Below are 18,718 nucleotides of genomic sequence, written 5' to 3'. Positions count from 1 at the left end.
AGAAGGGTTTTCCCTCTGTGGGCAACTCTGCCAACATGCCGGTGGGCTACAGTGGCCCCCACCTTCCCACCAGCCTTTTCGCCTCCCCACATCACCCATGGGTGCACAGGTCTGGGTCACCTGTACTAAGGGCCATGTGCTTTCACCTCTGTTCTCAACTCTGAGTGCTGGGCCTGGTGTGGAGCCAATGCTGGGGAAAGACGCTCCAAGCTGCCACATCCCTCCCTTCTGGGGTGGGCAGGGGGCAGGGAGTGGGAGTACGGTTGGAAGCAAGGACGGGCACACGGTGGTGATGCTGCTCATTCAGGGTTTCCGGTTCCAGAGCCCCAGGGGCTTCTGGGAAGCATCTGATTCTGGCCCCTCCTCCCTAAGTATTGCTGGTCCCCTCACCAAGACCCCTTCCCCAGAGGGGGCTCAGCTCCCGATGCCACAGCACGAACCCAAAGCCCCTGAGTATGTAAGGACGGGGAGAGAAGCATTTGGATCCCAGTCCCCTCTGCTCCCTGGCGACACGACCCAGCGCGTGTGTCATGGTCTCTCCAGGCCGATTTCGCCCTCTGCAGAGTGAGCATCATAAACAGCGCTCGTTCTGGGTGGCTCAGTGGGTTAGGCATCTGCCTTTGGCTCAGCCCGTGATCCCAGGATCCCAGGATTGAGTCCCCTGTGTGGCTCTGTGCTCAGCAGGGAGTCTACTTCTCCCTTTCCCTCTGCCCCTCCCTCCGCTCGTGCACTCTCTCTTAAATAAATAAATAAAATATTTTAAAATAAATAAATAGTACTACCTCCAGGAGGCATTACTGCAGGGCAAGTGAGTCTTCCACGCGGAGCACTTAGAAGAGTGCCCAGCACTCGCTAAGCCCTCCGTGGCCATCAGCCACTCTTACCACCTCCTGGCCTGTGGTGAGTTTATTTTTTTGGCGTTGAGTAGGCGGACAGGGCCCCTGGTCATCTTATTGTGCCTGAGGCACGGGGCTGAGGACGGTCTTGGACTGACTCTGAGGGGCACTGGATGCTTCCATTCTCAGGAGCACTGGAGGGATTGGAAAGTCCCCGGGAAAAGATCCCTTTGCTCCAAAGAGGGAGCAACTTTGGGTTTTTAAGTGTAAATGACGTTGAAGACCGGAACTGTGGGAGTCAAGTGGGCACACATGTCCCTTGACTCAGATCTCCTGGCTTCAGAGGAAAACCTCCAAACTTCCCCTGACCCAGACTGGACCTGGGATGGAGCATGTCTCGTGATAATAATGCAGGAAGACGGCCTTCTTCAGTGTTTGCATAAAAATTGAGCTTTAGCGCATTTTTTTGGGTTTGTTTCCAGAGAAGAAGCCTTTGTGCAGATACTGGGTCAAGAATGCCTTTTCAAAGCTTGTCTCACACCTCGTGTGGAAGAGGCCCCCAGGGAGGGCACGGTTCCTGCAGAATGCTTCGCAGTAGGAGGGAGGCAGGAGCCCTCCCCTTCTGTCCTCTAGGTCAGTAAGAATTCTTTCCTTCCAGGGAGGATGACTTGCTTGAGGCCTGGAGACCAGCTCTGGCTGTCAGACCCACCCCAAGTTCCATCCCCAGCCCCATCTGCCTGTCCCCCATCCTTTCCTGGCTCGAAAGACCCTGTCGGTGTCCAGAGCCTCCACGTGGGCCCCCAAAGGACCCGCTGGGACTCCGCCAGCCGGCACCATCACCTCCCAGGCAGCAAACAAGACCCCAAGACACAGGCTGACATAAGCTTTACAAAATTCTCCGGAGCCAGCTGGCCTCACCTACTCCAGAACCAAATGCCAGGAAACTCCAGCTGGCCCGCCAAGTCCCCCAGCCTGAGGGATGTAGGACTTGCTGACATGTGCCTTTGTCCTTCATGGTCAACTCCCCCTCCTCCCTGCCTGCACGGGACACCCCAGCCCAGCACGGAGCTCTGAGTCCGTGCAGCTCCCTGCACGAAGCAGGGAAAGCTGCTCCCCCAGCTGCTCGGTGGGGGGTTTCCTGCAGGGCCCATTTTCCACACACTGCTGGGGGGACGACTGACGGTCCCGGATCCCTGGGCCGGGGCGTGGGAGGGGGGCCGAACCGGAGGCAACCAGGCCATGAGCCACTCATGGTCCTCCAACCACAGGCCATAGCTCATTTTTTAGGGGAAACCTGTCTCCCAGGTTTCTGCACTTTGCCTTTCTTCCCTCTTCCTGAAGGGTGTAACGTCCCGACAGCTCTAACCCAAATCTATTTGCATTTGCTCAGGGCCCGCCATCCATCAACATCACAACTCTTCAGTGTCCCATGCAACAACCAAGAGCAACCTGGAAGCAAGTACCTGCTTCATCAGGGGCTCTGAGGAAGGCTCAGAGAGCGTCCAGAATATCCATAGCAAAATGTCTCCTCCCCATTGTCTCCCAGCGCCCCACCCACCCACCCACCAGAGCAGCCTTAAGCCTCGCTTTGTCTTCTGAGCACACTCTGTAGACCTCTCCCTTGCCAATGACCTGCTGCCACGGAGCCAGTCTCTCCTTCCTCCTAGAGAACCCGTCCTTTAAAAACCCCCTATCGCAGGTTGCTTTGGCTTTTACGCTCATCTGCAGATCAAAGGCTCGTAAGCCTGGTGCACAGGCACCGAGTTTTCCAGCTCCCACCCCATGACTCCCATCCTCGGTAGATGATCTTGTCTGTCTTTACTTCTGTCACCCCTTAACTTGTCGTGTGCAAGCCTGCGTTTTCAAATGATGCAAAATAGACCCAACACCTCAATTCTGGAAGCTTACTGAAGTTCAGTCAGACGTTGACTCAGCCATTGAAACTCCCTGTGTTGGAGTAATTTACATACATATCTGCGAGGAAAACAGAAGAGCCTGGTAGACAGCATTTTATGGCCTTTCTCCATTAACTCGAGTAGACAAAAAGGAAGCACCACAGCCAAACAGAACTATTCCCTCTGGTCTTTCTCCCTCTCCCAAAGAAAAAAAAGAACAGAAACACCTGTGCTACCTCCTCCCCAACCTCACTTCACAGAGTCTGGGGAGCGCCGGCCGGCGTCAGTGAGGAGGGGGGACACCCCTGGACTGAAGATCTCAATGGCCCCGATCATCAAAGTCCCTCATTTCTGTGAGTTTTGACTTGAGCTGAGGTCAGTGCAGGACAGGGGTGGGAAATGTGACTGCCTGGAAGGGCTTTTTCATTCTGGAGTGTCAGCTGTGGGTCAGACAGTCTCAGGGAATAAGCTGTAAGTGGAGGTGAGTCTTTCCATATGTCTTGCATGAAAATTGAAAATGATCATCTAATGTAGTCCAGAATCCCTCCAAAACAGTTTTATTGTTTTGAAAAAGAAAAGGAAAAATGTGATCCAGGTCGAACGTCATGGGGTCTCTAATCCAAATGAACAAAGCAGAACAGTTCACCCCTGAAATGGAGTCAAAGAGGGATCCCAGCGGGTAACAGGTGGGGCTGTGCGTCCAAGTGGACATTTCATAAAGCACAATTTGATGAGGGTGATGGCATGGGATAGTCACAGGAATTCCAGACTTCCCATTTGCTGATGAGAGGAAAGAGGCTGCTGAACTCCTGAGAGATCTTTAAAATAATTTTTCAGTACTTACTGAGGGATTTGATGTATAAGTTACAAAAAAAAACAAAAAAAAAGAAGAAGCTGGGGCAGATAATACCTATTTGCCCTACAGGACTGACAATCGACAGTAGAGTAGCTGACAATATTCTCCCATTCCTTGCCTCGAAATACAGCCTCTCTCGCAGATATGTGAAATTCCACTGTTAGAGATTCTTTCCTTTGTATTAAACATCCTTCATGATTCATTTGGTTTCATCCCAATCCCTCGAAGACTGAGTTACGTATCATTTTCAGCCTATTCTGCTCGATAGGAGTGTATGGAGGTATTTAGTTTCAGGATGAGTCAAGTAATTCTTTTTATTTCTAATTAGAAATGTGAAATGCTTATTGAACCAAATGAGGTCGTGTCTTGGATTTGCTTTAAAATAAAAATAGGTGGGGGAATAGGTAGAGATACGGAAAAAAGACTGGCTAGGCTGATTATTGTGGTAGCTGAATGATGGGTATGTAGGAGTTCATGTCTCGTACTCTGGGCTGTTATATATGTTTGCAGTTTTCCATAATAGGACGTATTTATTTCAGAGAGGAAAACAATAAGATCTTGCTTAAAAAAATGAAAATGTTTTGTTGCATAATATGTAAAAGCTATAAAAAACACTGGAGCTAGACAATTAGTCTTCTGCACTCCTCTCCCTTCCACCAGAGACTACAGCTGTAAACAACTAGTGTCTGTTCTTCCAGACTTTTTTTTTTTTTTTTAATCCTAGGATTCTAAAGCCAAAAAGAACCACAGACACTATCTAAGGGGGTCTGGTGTCTTCTCTTGTGAGGAAGAAGAGGGCCAGGGCGTTGTGGGCAGGGATGGGGGCAAGAGTGCAAGGTAGAGTCCAAACTGGGGTCCAGGTCCCACTGCCCCAGGGTCAGTCTCCAGTGAACCCCTCAGGGGACGTGCTTTTCCAAACCCACACTTGTTGGCTTCTCTAGCTTACAGTCTTTTTATGGTGACCAGTGAGAGATGTGAGAGTCAAGGCCAAAGTACTGGAGGTCTTTTTACCCACGACAAGAAGTAGATCCCACAGAGCTCGGTGACTAAGGCAGGAAACCACCTCCCACTTCCTCCATTCTGGGGGCTGGACGATGCTACTTACCCTCTGCGGGGACCAGCGTGGGACCTCCTGTCCCTACCACAACCCGGGACATAACTGAACAGCTCCACTGCACAGCTGTCGCTACCATTAGCTTATGAATCTATCGAAGCAGAGAAGTTTGAGAAGGAAAAGCAATATTCCAGTCCTAGATTCTAAGGACCTGTTGCTTGGGTGAGGAGGAGCCCAGGAGCACAAGGAAACCTGAAACTAACCCCCCAGTATATCTTCATCCCACTGGACTAAACGATGAACTGGACAGGGCACGGTCGGTCATGCTCATGGGACATTTCTCCAACCACACAACCAGACCTGCTGGCACAATGCTGGGCGGTCCCTGCCGAAAGCCACAGGGAAGTGAGCAAAGTCAGCAAAGAGTGCTCAAGCTCTGATGCGAAGTCGTCTCCAGAGGTCACCTCCTGTCCCACCTCGTCGCCGCATCCTACTAAAGCCACCTAAAGCCACGCAGGATATGAAGCCACGTCTGGGTGCTTAGGGCTTGAAGGAGCTTCCAACTTTCTTCATCAGCAAGCCATCCTGATAGGGAGCCCTCCTCTTCTGACCCCTGTGCCCTGGAGGACAGACAGAAGCCCGCAGGGCGTTTCTAGAGAGATTGCATTTCATGATATCAAAGTTGCCATAAAGAGTGGCCCTCCCTGGCCATAACAACCTACTGATCAGCTTCCTGTTGCTGTTGTAACGAATTACTTCACAATCAGTGGCTTAGAACAACCCAAATTCATGGCCTCGTAGTCCTAGTCACAATTCCAGGTGGGTTTCACTGGTGCCTCGGCTCACGGTCTCTCAAGGCCAAAACCAAGGTGTCAGCTGGCCTGGCTTCTTAATCTGCCTCCAAGCTCCTCCTCGTCGCTGGCAGAATTCAGTTCTGGGGGCTGTGGTCCCTGTGCTCCGTGCTGGCCGTTAGCTGGGGACCTCTCTCTGCAACTGAAGGCCTTTCTTGTCACATGCCAGGGGGACTGAATCGGGCTCAACGAGCCTCCCTTGTGGACGCTCCTGGTGCATGGGAGGCTACAGGCTGAGCACAGCCCATGCCCTGCCCTCCAGCAGCGAGAACAGAGAGGAAGGCCACTGAAGAGGGACACCAGTGGGGGAGGCAGCCGCAAACTCACCTTGTGATTTCCCTCCTTGGACAAATCACTAATTAAAAGCACACACACCTCCATCCGCTTTCTCCCTTGTTACCCTCAACTTTCTTGAGGGAGGGTGGGGCTTAGGAGACAGGCCCTGGGAGGAGGGCATGTCGGGTCACTGTGGCCTCATTAGAGCACGGGATCTTTGGACGTGGTCCCCAAAGCCAGCGGGCAGGTGGCAGTGAGGCAGGGCCAGAGCGGGTACCCGTGACCCAGCGGGCTACCGGAGCTCAGTCTCCCTGGAAACCACATACAGTGACTCCATGGGAGGGGAGGAGACCTGGGGTACTGATCCCCCAGCTCTGTCCGTCCTGAGGTGAGGACTGCCTGGAATCAGTTCCCCAGCACTCTGGCCTGGCCTGTGGGAGGGCGGAGCTATTGCGGAAACCCTGAGGCCAGAGACAGGCAGGTGCAAGGGCCTGTGGGGGGGGGGGGGCGGCCACAACCGCTTCTCAAGGACCCAGAGGCATCTGTGCCCCCATCTTCTTCAACTCTCCCTCTGCCTTCCCCGCCCTGGGCCTAAGGACCTGCCGCCTCACCTCAGGGAAGTGAGGATGTCCTCTAGACCCAGCACCTGCCTGAAGCTGTCATTTTTGCCAGAGACCTTCCCATCCCCAAACGGATAGGAAGTCACTCTGGCAGCTCATGGTCCCTGATATACACCCTTCCTTCTCTTGCTACAGGAAGCCTAGGAAGAGTGTCCCGAGGGAATGGGAAAGGCCCCTGTGTACCAGGAAACACAAGAAATCCTTCACATGATTCTTATATACAGACGTGCACCCAAGTGGCCGGAAGCCAGGATGAATACGGTATATGCGCCCTTGTGAAGTCCTTCCCCAGGAGAGAGAGAGGAATTCCCATTGGAGGCAAGCATGGAAGCCTGCAGGAAAGAGGGGGCATGTGAGCTGGGCCTGGAGGAGCATCAGGGCAGGCCCGGTGGGCCTCAGCTCCCTTGGCCTGCGCTAGGGTCCTCGGGCTTGGGAGGAGTGATCTGTACCCCTGCCATGCCAGACAAGGGGGGCGAGACAAGACAGAGAAGAACGAAGGGCGCACCCCGTCTGGGAGGCTTCTAAAGCCAGATCATTTCAGGATCCTCCGAGGGCCAAGTGTAGGCCTCTCCATGGGAACAGGAGGGGCGCCCTCCCCCCAGCTCGCTGAGGCCACCCGACCTGAGCTTCACTGGGGCCAGGACACCAGGTGGGTCTGGCCGGGCTCCCCTGAGAGGGAGGGCTGAACTTCTGCATGAATTCCTGCCTTTCTTGTCACTGGACAAGACCTGGGACGACAGCCCCAATGCCCTGGAGCAGAGTGTCAGAGAAGGAGGTGAGAGCCCGTGAAAATGGCTGGGACAGGGAGAGCGCAACCTACCCAGGCAGTATCTTGGCTTCTAGGAGCCCGGTCGGCTTCAGAGAAAATAAGAAACTCTGAGTTTCCTGGTTGTTCACACTCAGAAACTAAAGCCAAAGAACTTCCAAACATCTGGCTTTGACCGCACGAAACCCCCACCGTGCCTGCTGGGGCCCCATTCAGTGATGTTATGGCTCCATCTACAGCCGGAGGAAGGAGCTCGTTGCTGGAGTCTTCTGTGAGCCACCGCCAGGCCTTTTGGAGTTTCACAGGCTCCTTGCAATTAATGCTAATGAGGCCCTCTCCCTCCCTAGCTGCGCGCTTTATTCAACGCGGCTTTGGAACTACGCTGGAAGTTATTTATTTCAGGCTGTGTCTACAACAGCAGCTGTTCAGAATATACTAGAAACGCTTTTAGCCAAAATTGGTTTGGAGTTTCTATTTTAAACCACTGTTTGTAATGAACAGAATTAAACAGGGTTTTTTTTTTTTTCTCCTTCACTTTTTCTTTTTCTTTTTTAACAACAGAACAAATAAAAGCCCTTAAGATAGCAAGATCGCATTCTCTTTCATTCACTGAATAAACATGTAATTAGCCACCTTCCCTGCGCCGGCCTCTGTGATGGGCGCAGTGCCCCATCAGGCCAAATACGTCCCATAATTGACTCATCAGAGAACGTCTGCTACTTCCTCTGGTTGCCTGGAACCCCCACATGGGTCAGAAAAAAAGGCAAGGAGAAAGCCCAGGGACACCAGCGGAGATGGAGCTTAGGAGGCCTCCGAAACCTTGTGACGCGCAATCCTTTGATTGCACATGACAGAATGGAAGCTGGGCGTTGGTTCCATACGGGGGAGATTTTTGTCCTTTTCCATTTTTTTCCTCAGAGGTGTAATTAGCTTTTTCCTGTTAAAAAAAGGGGGGATCACAACAATTACTGTTTGTGTGGAAAACTTGGAAAACAAGACAAAAGGAATAGTAAATCTAAGGCGTTAATCATCCCATCCACCAAGGATGACCAGTTGGTGGTGGACCAAGCTCAACATGGCCCGGAACGAACTTTGTCTTTCTGCCAGTGGTTCTCCAGTCTCTCTACCCACAGGACCTGATCATTCTTCACGTCACTGCATATTCTTCTGCATAATTTTGAATGGCTTCAGAGAATCCTTTTATATAAATGTACCATCATTTAGCCCAGGCCAGAGTCCCCATATCTCACAACTGAAAGCTTCGTACGGATGATATTCCTTCAATCGAACCGCTGGCTGTGGGAGTGCTTGGCCAGAGGGCACTTCCCATGGAGGCCTCTGACCCAATACATCCAATCGCCATCCAGGGTTGATCTCCTAGAACTTCCGTCATATCACCACCAGCATCTAGGTGGAGAAGCGCCAAGTGTTGGCCACTTCAGAAGGCGGTAAGCGTGATGGCGATGGCTGTGTGAAGGGGACCTTGGCTGAGCCTCAAGGACCCAGAGGGAGGGAGCGAGAGCCGTTCGGAATGGGGTTTTTATTTTTTGGTACATTCTGTACCTCGTAGGTGATTCAGACTGGAATGCCTCTGGAAGACAGGCGGCCGGACATGCTTGGAACTGCTAAGGATTTAGCCAGCAGAGCATTACCACAGGCTGGGCAGATGAAGGGACAGAGAGTCATGCTAGCTCACCCATAACTCACCGCTGGCCAGGATTAAAGTCGCTGCTCGTTCATTTCTCCTTCTTCCACATCCTACCCACCATTTGTGTTCACAGGTGCTTCGCCTCGCCCTGCATGGTTTGCAAGGTTGAGCTGGGCTCCTCTGGAGGCAATTACATTCATTAGGTCTTTGAAAAAAAAAAATCCTGGCGCCTCTCAAGTGTGAGGTGTGGTCTACGGAATCAATACGTGGCTTAGGGAAGACGTGCAGATCATTTTCTGTGGATCTGAGACGTTCTTCCATATGCATCCCCCCAGTTGTTGGGTTCATACGGGGAGGAAATGACTCGAGGGATAGTGAGAAGCAGATCTTACCCGGGGACTGCGCAGCTAAAGTCATTTGGGGTGAGTTTTGGAAAGAGAAGAGGTGGAAATAACCAGCTTCAGCTGAAAAGGAGAAACTAAATTATGTGTCTTTGATTTTAGGGGGTACCTAATAGACTCTCCTCACAAAAAGAGGGAAAAGAAAGTAGCAGAGAACCCCAGAATGTTAGGGGATACAGTGACAAGGGTCACCCAACCAAGGTCACAGGCTTTGGGGTGGGGGATGGGGATGGGCCGGAGCCCTGCCATCCATGTAGCAGAACAGGTGTTTAGTCCTTAGGGAGCAAGAAGACCCCCCCCCCAAAGGGGAGATGGCAAGGGGAGTTAGGAGCAGGAGAAAGTAGACCTTGCTCTTTTCTGTCTGATTCACACTTAGGAGAACGAGAGGCATGGTTCCACCCCAGGTGCCTGGCCCGCGCGCACAGCTGCACAGAGCAGGGCCGCGTGGGCGGATGCCCGGGGCCTCTCTGTTTTTATGGAATATTCTCATCACCTTGGCATCCTGGCAGTTTCCCTTTGTTGCACATGCGTCATGCTGAGAGCATGGGTGAGGCTCAGGCTCTGGGTCACGCAGAGATGGTGTTGTCCTAGCTACCCCAGAGTGTGGGCCAGCATCTCATGGCACCCCAGGAGTACGCCAGGGGACCACCTGCCAGGCACCCTCCCTCCACCCTCACACTGAGGGCATGCCCCTGTTGGATGGAACTGCCCCCAGGCTTCAATTCGTCTGTTTGGGCTCCCACCAGGAAAGCTCGAGGCAGCAAGGATCTCCTTATTACTGATAGACCGGAGGCAGAAGTAATGGATACGCCACACAGCTCAGAGTGGGACCCTTGAGCGTGCCAGACGAAACGGCCAAGATCTAATTACACCGACAGAAATAACTTACACGGTCACCTACCTTCTGCCTGTCCATCTCCAAACCAGATAGCCTTTCGCTTCAAGCAACAATGCAAGTATTTTGAGGTTGACATTTCAATAGGTCCAAGGTCCTGAATGCAACTGAGCAACTCCCCATACTTTTTCTGGGCCACGATTTTCCCAGCACCAGAAGAGGGTCCATTGTACATTCCAATCTCTAAACGTCTCCTCAGCCTCTGGCTCTTCCTCATTCTGACAAAACAAACAAACAAAATCTCCCGCCACTGAGCCAGGCAAAGAAAGAGCTTTTAAAGATAAAATGGGAAGGTTTTAACTCTGTATTACTCAGTTGTGTAATACCGCTTATTGGTATCCAACGAGACCTTGGAGCAGTACAGAACTTTCCAAATTACCATGGAGTGATGTGCTGATAAACCCATCCCAAAGGGGCCCTGGGTGGCTCAGTCAGTTAAGCATCTGCCTTCATTCAGCTCAGGTCATGATCCCAGGGTCTTGGGATCAAGCCCTGAATCGGGCTCCCTGCACAGCGGGAAGCCTGCTTCTCCTTCTCCCACTCCCCCTGTTTATGTTCCCTCTCTTGCTGTCTCTCTCTGTGTCAAATACATAAAATCATAAAAACAAAGCAAAACAAAAAAACATTCTAAGATGAAGATGTCTGTAATACACCTCACCTACACAACGTCGTCGCTCAGCCTAGCCTACTTGGAAACGCTCAGAATACCTACCCTAGCCTACAGTTGGCCAAAATCATCTCCCACGGAGCCCATTTTATAATAACGTGTTGGAAATCTCATGTGAGTTACTGAAGGTCGCCCTGCAAGTGACAATCAGAATGGATGCTGGTGTGTTGGTCGGTTGTTGACCCTCATGATGGTGGGGCTGCCCAGCCTTGCAAGAGAGGATCCTAACCACATATCGCTAGGCCGGGGGAAAGACCCAAATTCAAAATTCCAAGTACAGTTTCTGCTGAATGCATATCACTTTTGCAAAATCTAAGAGTCCAAAAAATCATAAGTCTATCCATCATAAGCCGGGGAACGTCTTGTCTAAGCGTTGATGCCATTCACTTGCCAATGTATTTGTCAACTTCAAAATCATTCAAGTAATTGTGAACTATCCACATTTTTTTCCTCTGGCAAAGCATCCCAGGCCACTCAGCCCGGTGATGTGGACAGCATGCCTCTGTCAGGTGACGCCGGACACCAAGCTGAAAGTTCTTCCCAGACCCGGATTGATATGTACCCACCTCACGGTTGGAAAGGTTTACAAGGGTGCCAATTTGGAAATCCCACTGTCAATTATAAAACAGACCTCCTCCGCACTGAGAGGAGGGTAAAATGCAGAGATGGATATGAAAATCCGAAGGGCTGTATGGTCTAAGAATAAAATGTTTTCCAAATCAAATTAAGCGACACAGTGGAAATTGAGGAGAAAGTCCTTAAGGTGACTTTTGAATGAAAATGAAATGTCTGTTAGTAAGTTACAGAGGTGCACTGATACCAAGTGGCAGCCTTGTATCTCATTAATTTCAAACATAGATTTTTATGTGAGGCTATTTGATTATAATTTGATTATCTGACCCTGTAATTAAAGTTTATTGCCAATTTGGAAGCTTACATGTAAAATGAACTGGTTTTCTTCAAAGCAATATACAATCCTTTGGACTCATTGACTCCTGGTTTTGCATTTAAATGGAAAAGTCAGTTATAACGTGACAAACAGGTTGGGGTTTTGATCATTAATCCTGCTAAAGCAATATTCATAAATTCAATTCTGAATCAGTTGGAATACTTTTCTTTTATTAGTTTCTGTGTTATTAAATGAGATTGTTTCTGACTAATATATTTCTGGACTCAAACTGTAGCTCCGAGCTGTTATTCAAATCAAATAACATGCCCCTTACTTGTGCCTCGCACTAATAAATGCCAGCTTGTGATACATTTGCGAGAGACTGTCAGCAATATTAAAGAAGGCAATAATGCCATGGAGGTCTCGAAGTGAGCTGATTTTTCTAAGGGCTGATATCCGTCATTTTTCTTCAAAACAAAACAGAACAGATATTCAAACCTTAAAGCCAAAAGCATACTTTGATTCCTATAAACACAATTCGCAAACACCGTCAATAGCCAAGACACTGGCATTAGAAGACTCGTACTTTGGGGTCCTGACTCCGAGAAGCAGGAAGCTGACTTCAGAGCAAAATCAAAGTTCTATTGGGAAGGAAAGAGGGCTGCTTTAGCTTGGGAAATGCGTGAGTTTCTCTTTCCAGTGTGTAAGTGGGAAGGAGAGGCTACACTGTTTTTGAAATCAGGAAAACTGTTCCCAAATCATTGCTGGATTCCCAGAGCAAAAGAGGGTTCTCAGGACCCTCTTCTCTCTTCCCTCGCCCCATTTTACAGATGAGGAAATAGGCCCAGGGAAAAGTCAGCTAGCCGGCATCACACAGCGAGCTGAAGGTAAGTCCCAAACAGAATCGCTCCCTGTCATTTTTTTCTGACAGTTTTCCCACCAGCTAGCCCACAAAAGACTTGCGAATTTGTGTGGAAATTTCCCCGGGCTGGCACCAGAGGCCCAGGGCTATCATTCTGGCTGACTGACCTTCAGCCGTTCACTTAAATACCATGAGCCGCCAGCCCCCTCAGATGGAGCTCATTCTCGCCCTTTCTCCTTGTTTCCAGAAGTAAATGAGACCTGGTAAGTCATCTGTAAGGGTCCGGTGACGTATCATAGCTCAGCTTTTTAAGGTCAAACGTTTTATTCAGGTACTTAAAACATATTCGAGGTTTCTCCTAAATAATCCTAACACTGAACTTTTCATTATTTCGGATGATTTCCCCCTGGATTGCTGTATGCGGGCCTCAGAGACCATCATCCTCCGGCCTAAAACGTCGGTGGTTCTCTCTCCCTCCTGCTTTCCTGAGACCCCGCACATGCGCTTTGCCCCCGCATCAACCGGTGATGGATTCGGGTGGGTACTCCTAGGAGTCCGCCTTGTCACGTGGTCATCAAGGGCCAGAACTGGCTCACGGCCCCAGATGGAAATGGTTTCAGCTGATGCTAGCACGCCAGTGTCTCCGAGCTTTCTTCAAGGGATCTTAGAACCTGCCCTTTGCTGCCAGCTCCTCTCTTGCCACCCGCTCCACAAAGCCTTGATTCCACACCCTCCCTCCAGATGAGCCACGCTCTCGGGTCCCAGGCTGGTCCCCAGGTGAGAACTCCTTGCTGGTGCCTCGTGGAGCAGTGGCTAAGTGCGGGGACTGACCAAGCCGGCGCCGACCCGGGAGAGCGCTGCCGAGGCAGGTGTTGGCCATGATTGTTACCATGGAAGCAGGTGCCACTCTGAGCATCTGCTTGGTGCTTTTGGCCTCTCTCCTAGTGATTTGCATTATCCCGCTTCCTCTTGCCGACAGTTTAAAGGCCGGCGTCGTTAGCTCCCGGGTCAGCCGGGAAGGAATGGAGGCTGGTTGGGGTGGTGAGTGGCCAACAGTCTTTCTCCCGCCCTCTGGCCCTGCAGGAGAGAGCTTCAGGGAAAGGCAGTATGAACGTTGCAGGCGGTAAGTGTGACCCTGGGAAGGGGTGGGGGGACTGTAGATTCGGGGGTGTCCATGAACCTGAGTCTGTTTCGGCCCAAGCCCAGTTCCCCAAGGCACTTGCCTGGGTTGTGCCTCTCATAGGTGCAGATTTCTCCCTTCCCACCCAGTATGGCACTAAAGAGCCAGAGGGTGCTGGCCCCAAGGCTTTGGTGCTGGCTGCTCCAGGCAGGAGATGGTGGGTCCCCATCTCTGGCTTTGTCCTTAGAAGGACTCCTGCCCTGCATGGGGTCTGCTAGGGGAGAAGGTGTCACTGCCTCGTTGGTACTAAGTGTTCTTATCGCCTCTTTGAGGGGAGGCTCCCCACTCCCATGACCACACACCCAGCCCAACTGTGGCAGGGACTGGCAGCTCCCCACACCCCCTGCCGCCAACCCTGGGCAGCTAAAGAGGCATGATGTCGTCTGTGGTGGACTTGGACTCCAAACAGGTTGTCACAGGGGTCCGGAGATGATAGGACCGCTCATGGACCCACGCTGGGGCCCCTCATTAACCTAAAAAAGCAGGTGATTGAAGTACCCGGGGGCCCAGCCCCCGCTGGTCACTGATTCCATGGCATGGGGGCTCTTACAAGATGGCAGCTCTCAGACCTTTCTCTGCCCCGGTGGTCATGACTTTGCCACTTGGCAAGTGTGTGTACCACCCCCAACCCCGCCCACACAGCTGCGTGTCTGCGTGTGGGCAGTCACCAGCCTCTACAAACTGCCCTTTTGAGCATCTCTATATAATTTCCATATATTTTCCAGTGTGAATTTAGTGGTCCTATATGCACAAGGTTGTGCCACCACCACCACCACTAATTCTAGAACATTTTCATGACCCCCAAAACGCACCTTGCCTTTTGAGTGGAGATGGGTCAGAGTAGATCCACCTGTGGGTATGGGTAAGGATGGTGTCCCCGCCTGGCGAGCACTTGCTGTATACCAGTGGCTGTGCATTATGTTTTCCGTGTTTCATTTGGTCGGCATCCCACCCAGAGATGGGCGGACCCAGCTCCCCTCCTTTTGTTTGCAAGGGACCCGAGGTGCAGATGGCGAGAGTGAGTGGCCCATCATTGTGGGATCTTCCCCTCCATGGCTTCTGATGAGTCTGTTCCCTGTGAAGTCTGGAAAGTTCTCTCCGTGCCTGCCACTGTGGCTTGCTTTTGTTGTTCAGTTCTTAATTTTTTAAAATGTGGTAAAACATCTACAACACCAAACTGATCACTTCTGCCATCTTTACGCGTACAATTCAGCGGCAATCCTGTGCGACCATCCCACCACCCATCGGCGGGACCTTTTCATGGTCCCACACAGAAACTCGGTACTCCCTCAGGAATAACTCTCCCCTCGCTCCTTCCCCAGCCCTTGGTAACCTCGTCCACCCTGTCTCCAGGAAGTTGCTTCTAGGGATCTCCTAGACGTGGAATCCTACAGTATTTCTCCTTCCGTGTCTGCCTTTTCACTTGGCATAGTGGCCTCAGGGTTCATCCTTGTCCTAGCTGGAGTCCAAATGTTGCTGCTTTTTAAGGCTGAATGACATTCCACTGTGTGGGGACACTGCATCCTTGTCTATACATTCATCGTTGCTAGACACTGGGTTGTTGCTACCTCTTGGGAGCTGCAATGAACACCTACAGATGTACTGGCTTGAAGCCCTATTTTCAGTTCTGTTGGACATGTACTTAGCAGTGGAACTGTGGGTCCTAGAGTAGTTCTAGATTTCTCTGAGGAGCTGCCATGCTGTTTTCCAGACCAGCTGTGCCATTTTACATTTCTACCAACAGGGGACATACAAGGACACCAACTGTTCTGTATCTTCACCAACACTTATTTTTCCTTTTCGGGTCATACCCAGGCTGATGGGGGTGACCTGGGTGTGAAGTGGTATCTCGTGGTTTTGATCTGTGTTTTCCTCAGGATGTTGAGCTTGTGGCTTCTCGTGCGGCCGGCTGACCTGTGAAGGACACAAAATGGAGAGGAGGGGTGGGTTTTGCGGGATACAAAGTTATCTGGGCAAAAGGGGGCCAATCTGGTGATGAGCAAAGGCCTACGTGTGGGCCAAGTCTACCTCTTTATTTCTGAATTTTTTGAACCACCTCCTCAGACTTGACTGCCTCTGAGAATCACCTGGGGAGATGTTTAAACCTTGAAGGCCAGTCACACCCCCAAGAGCTTCTGCCCCGAGCGGTCCGGGGACGGGGGGGGGGGGGTTCTGGAGCCCCACAGGTGATTCTCATGCAGCCACTGCTCCAGGAAAACTTAGTCAGCGGTCATCCCCCATCGCCTTCCCAGCTGGCTTACAAAACTTCATGCCTCCATGCTGTGTGTGTGTGTGTGTGTGTGTGTGTGTAAGAGAGAGAGAGAGGTTTATTGCGATATCACTCCTATACCACATCTATTCTAGAACCTTCTCATCACCTCAGAAGAAAAGCCCATGCTCTTTAGACATCCCCTCCCCCATCCAATCCTCCTCCCAGCCCCTGGCTACCGCTAATCTGCTTTCTGTCTCCTCGAATCTGCTGTTGCTGTTGCGGATGTCCCATATGAATAGAATCAGAATATGCTGCCTTTTGTGTCTGGTTTTCTTCACTCAGCACAGGGTCTTCTGCATCTGTGCTTTATTGCTCTGTGTGGCTGAAGTGTTCTCTCCGGTTTGACGAGGCCACCTTTTTATCTAGCTAGTCATGAGTCGGTGGTCATTCGTGTTTCCACTTTTTGGCTACAATGAACATGGCTGTCTGAGTTTGTGGACCTCCAGCCTTTGAAGGCCTCTCTTTACTCAGTTTTGTCCCCTTACAAGGGAGCCTCAGCTCTAATTTTTCTTTAAAAAAAAAAAAAAAAAAGTGGACACCCCAAATTCCATGTCTTTAAATAAATAAAAAAAAAAAAAACTCCAAAATTTTCACTGCTTTCACATGTTCCATGTAACTACTGTTCTGCAGATTTAAAAACAATTTTTTTTAATTTATTTTAGAGAGTGAGAGTGCATGGGTAGGAGGAGTGATAAAGGGAGAGGGAGAGGAACAACCAGACTCCCCACTGAGTGCCAACCACAATGTGGGACTCGATCTCATTCATGGCTGTGAGATCATGATCTGAGCTGAAATCAAGAGTTGGATGCCAGGGCACCTGGGTGGCTCAGTGGGTTAAGCCTTTGCCTTTGGCTCAGGTCATGATCTCAGGGTCCTGGGCCCGCATCAGGATCTCTGCTCAGCAGGGGGCCTGCTTCCTCCTCTCTCTCTCTGCCTACCTCTGCCTGCTTGTGATCTTTGTCTGTCAAATAAATAAATAAAATCTTGGGGCAGGGGTGAAGCCCTGGATCAGCAAAGGACAAAGTTGTTCCATTTTCAGTGATCTTTGAAGACTTCAGATAAAACAAGGAGAATGGCTCAGTTGGGTGCTCGTAGATCTGTAATGTCTCTCTTTTTAAAAAAAAAAAAAAAAAAAAAAGGTAGATCCAAGTCTCCAACCCTAATGGTATTGAACCCAAAATTGGAAACCTTGCGTTCACTGTATTTATTTTATAGTTGGCTTCAAATGGACTAGTCTCCCTGATATCCCCCTGCCCTTGATGGAAAATTCTGGACATTTTCTTTAGGTCCACCATGGTGACATAAAGTTTACTTCTAAAATAAACATACTTAAGTTTAAGTTTATAAAAAGGGCTTTCGTTTGAAGAAAGGGAGTAAACCGTTAAGCAGGTGGCTGGCAGATGTGGCAGACATCAGGAAGCTGGCACACCGGTGGCCCTGGCAGGTAGGCAGGGATGTGCTCAAAGGGTTGAGGGAGGCCCCAGCTCTGCCTGGGAGTGAGCAGCCGCATGTCCTTAAATCACAGGACAATGGCTAATAACTTGTAGATGGAAGAGGTCTGAGAGGTCGGGTCCCAGCCCCAACTTCTGTAGGGGAGGGACACTGAGGCTGCGAAGCTTGGAGGGTCTAGGGTCACCGAGGTGTCTGTGGGGAGTCAGCATGGGACTCTGTGGCCATGGACCTGCTGCCACAGATCATATCAGGCATGTGCCAGCTCATGCATATCATGGCTAGGTCATGTCACAGGGCATTCTCTGTTCCCAGCCGACCAGATAAAATAGTACATTTTGCTTCCAGTAACATGACTAATGAGGACTACGAGTTTTATGGTTCTGTCTTCACCCCTTTGCCAGGCGCCATGGAATGAGGCTCCTTTGCGGAGAATGATAGAATGTTCTCTTGCTTTCTACAAGTAAGACAACAACATGGTCCTAACTTCTCCAATTAGCTGTTCTGCCTCTTCAATATCTCCAGTGTTCCGTGCAAACACAGCGTTAGCCTATATGTCCTCACCCTGGCTGGGTGTGGGCATAATTTGTGACCCAGACTGGATAACAGATATGAGGTCTGGCTCCCACTGTGGGATAATGCATCAGCAATGTCCCTACCTGTTGGTTCCTTTTCATTGCTGAGCAGCACAGCATTAAATGGTTGTGCCATAGTTCATGTATCCCTTAGCCGTGGAGGATTTGAATTTTTCCCTATTTGTTGACAGTTATGAATAAAGCTACCAGGTAGTATGGTCTTGTCTTCAAATGGCTCTTAGCATAAAATGGGTTTCTCCCCGGGATCCTCAAGGCCTGGTGTGGTTTGGCTCATTGGGCACTTCTCCCTCTTAGGGCTCCCAGGACTCCAGTCCTATCTGTCCGTGGCCCAGGGGCTTCCCCGACAAGCTGGCTTTGATCTGGCGCTTCCCACGGCAGGCTCTCCCTGCTGCTTCAAGGGCCTTCCTTGACCTCTCTCGCTAGCCTCACCCTCTGTCCCCAGCAGGTGTCCTCCAACACCTCCTCTGCGTCTTCATAGCCCAGACAGCAAACCTGTAACCCTCTGCGTGTTGACTTCTTCATCTCCTACTGGAACCTACATTCCAGTAGGAGGACTTGAGAGAGGGCTTGGCTGTCTTTCCAAGGTCTGAGCCCATATTCTGTTGTTTAATAGTTATTTTCTGATGGAATGATGGAATAAATGAAGAATAAAATTAGAAACATAGTATAGGTTTGGCCTCCCTAAGCCGTGAGTGCCCAGTTATG

General features: G+C 50.6%; 1 protein-coding gene across 5 annotated transcripts in view; it reads left to right on the top strand.

The window, feature by feature from the left end:
- RPGRIP1L (RPGRIP1 like) overlaps positions 1 to 12,100 on the top strand; it is a 135,817-nt gene extending 123,717 nt beyond the window's left edge. For 3 of the 5 annotated variants that reach the window (XR_001178151.2, XR_001178150.2, XR_001178147.2), the window contains 2 exons: positions 1,319 to 1,469; positions 2,227 to 12,100. The gene's annotated coding sequence lies outside the window, so the exon portion shown is untranslated. The remainder of the gene's footprint in view (positions 1 to 1,318; positions 1,470 to 2,226) is intronic. The other 2 variants (XR_001178148.2, XR_001178149.2) reach the window with 2 other exon arrangements.
- The last annotated feature ends 6,618 nt before the right edge of the window (positions 12,101 to 18,718 follow it).

Source organism: Mustela putorius, unplaced genomic scaffold (assembly GCF_011764305.1).
Source record: "Mustela putorius furo isolate JIRA1106 unplaced genomic scaffold, ASM1176430v1.1 tig00000174_pilon_pilon_pilon, whole genome shotgun sequence".
Lineage (NCBI taxonomy): Eukaryota > Metazoa > Chordata > Mammalia > Carnivora > Mustelidae > Mustela > Mustela putorius.
The sequence above is the reverse complement of the archived record's forward strand: the minus strand, read 5'-3'. Positions and strand labels throughout refer to the sequence as shown.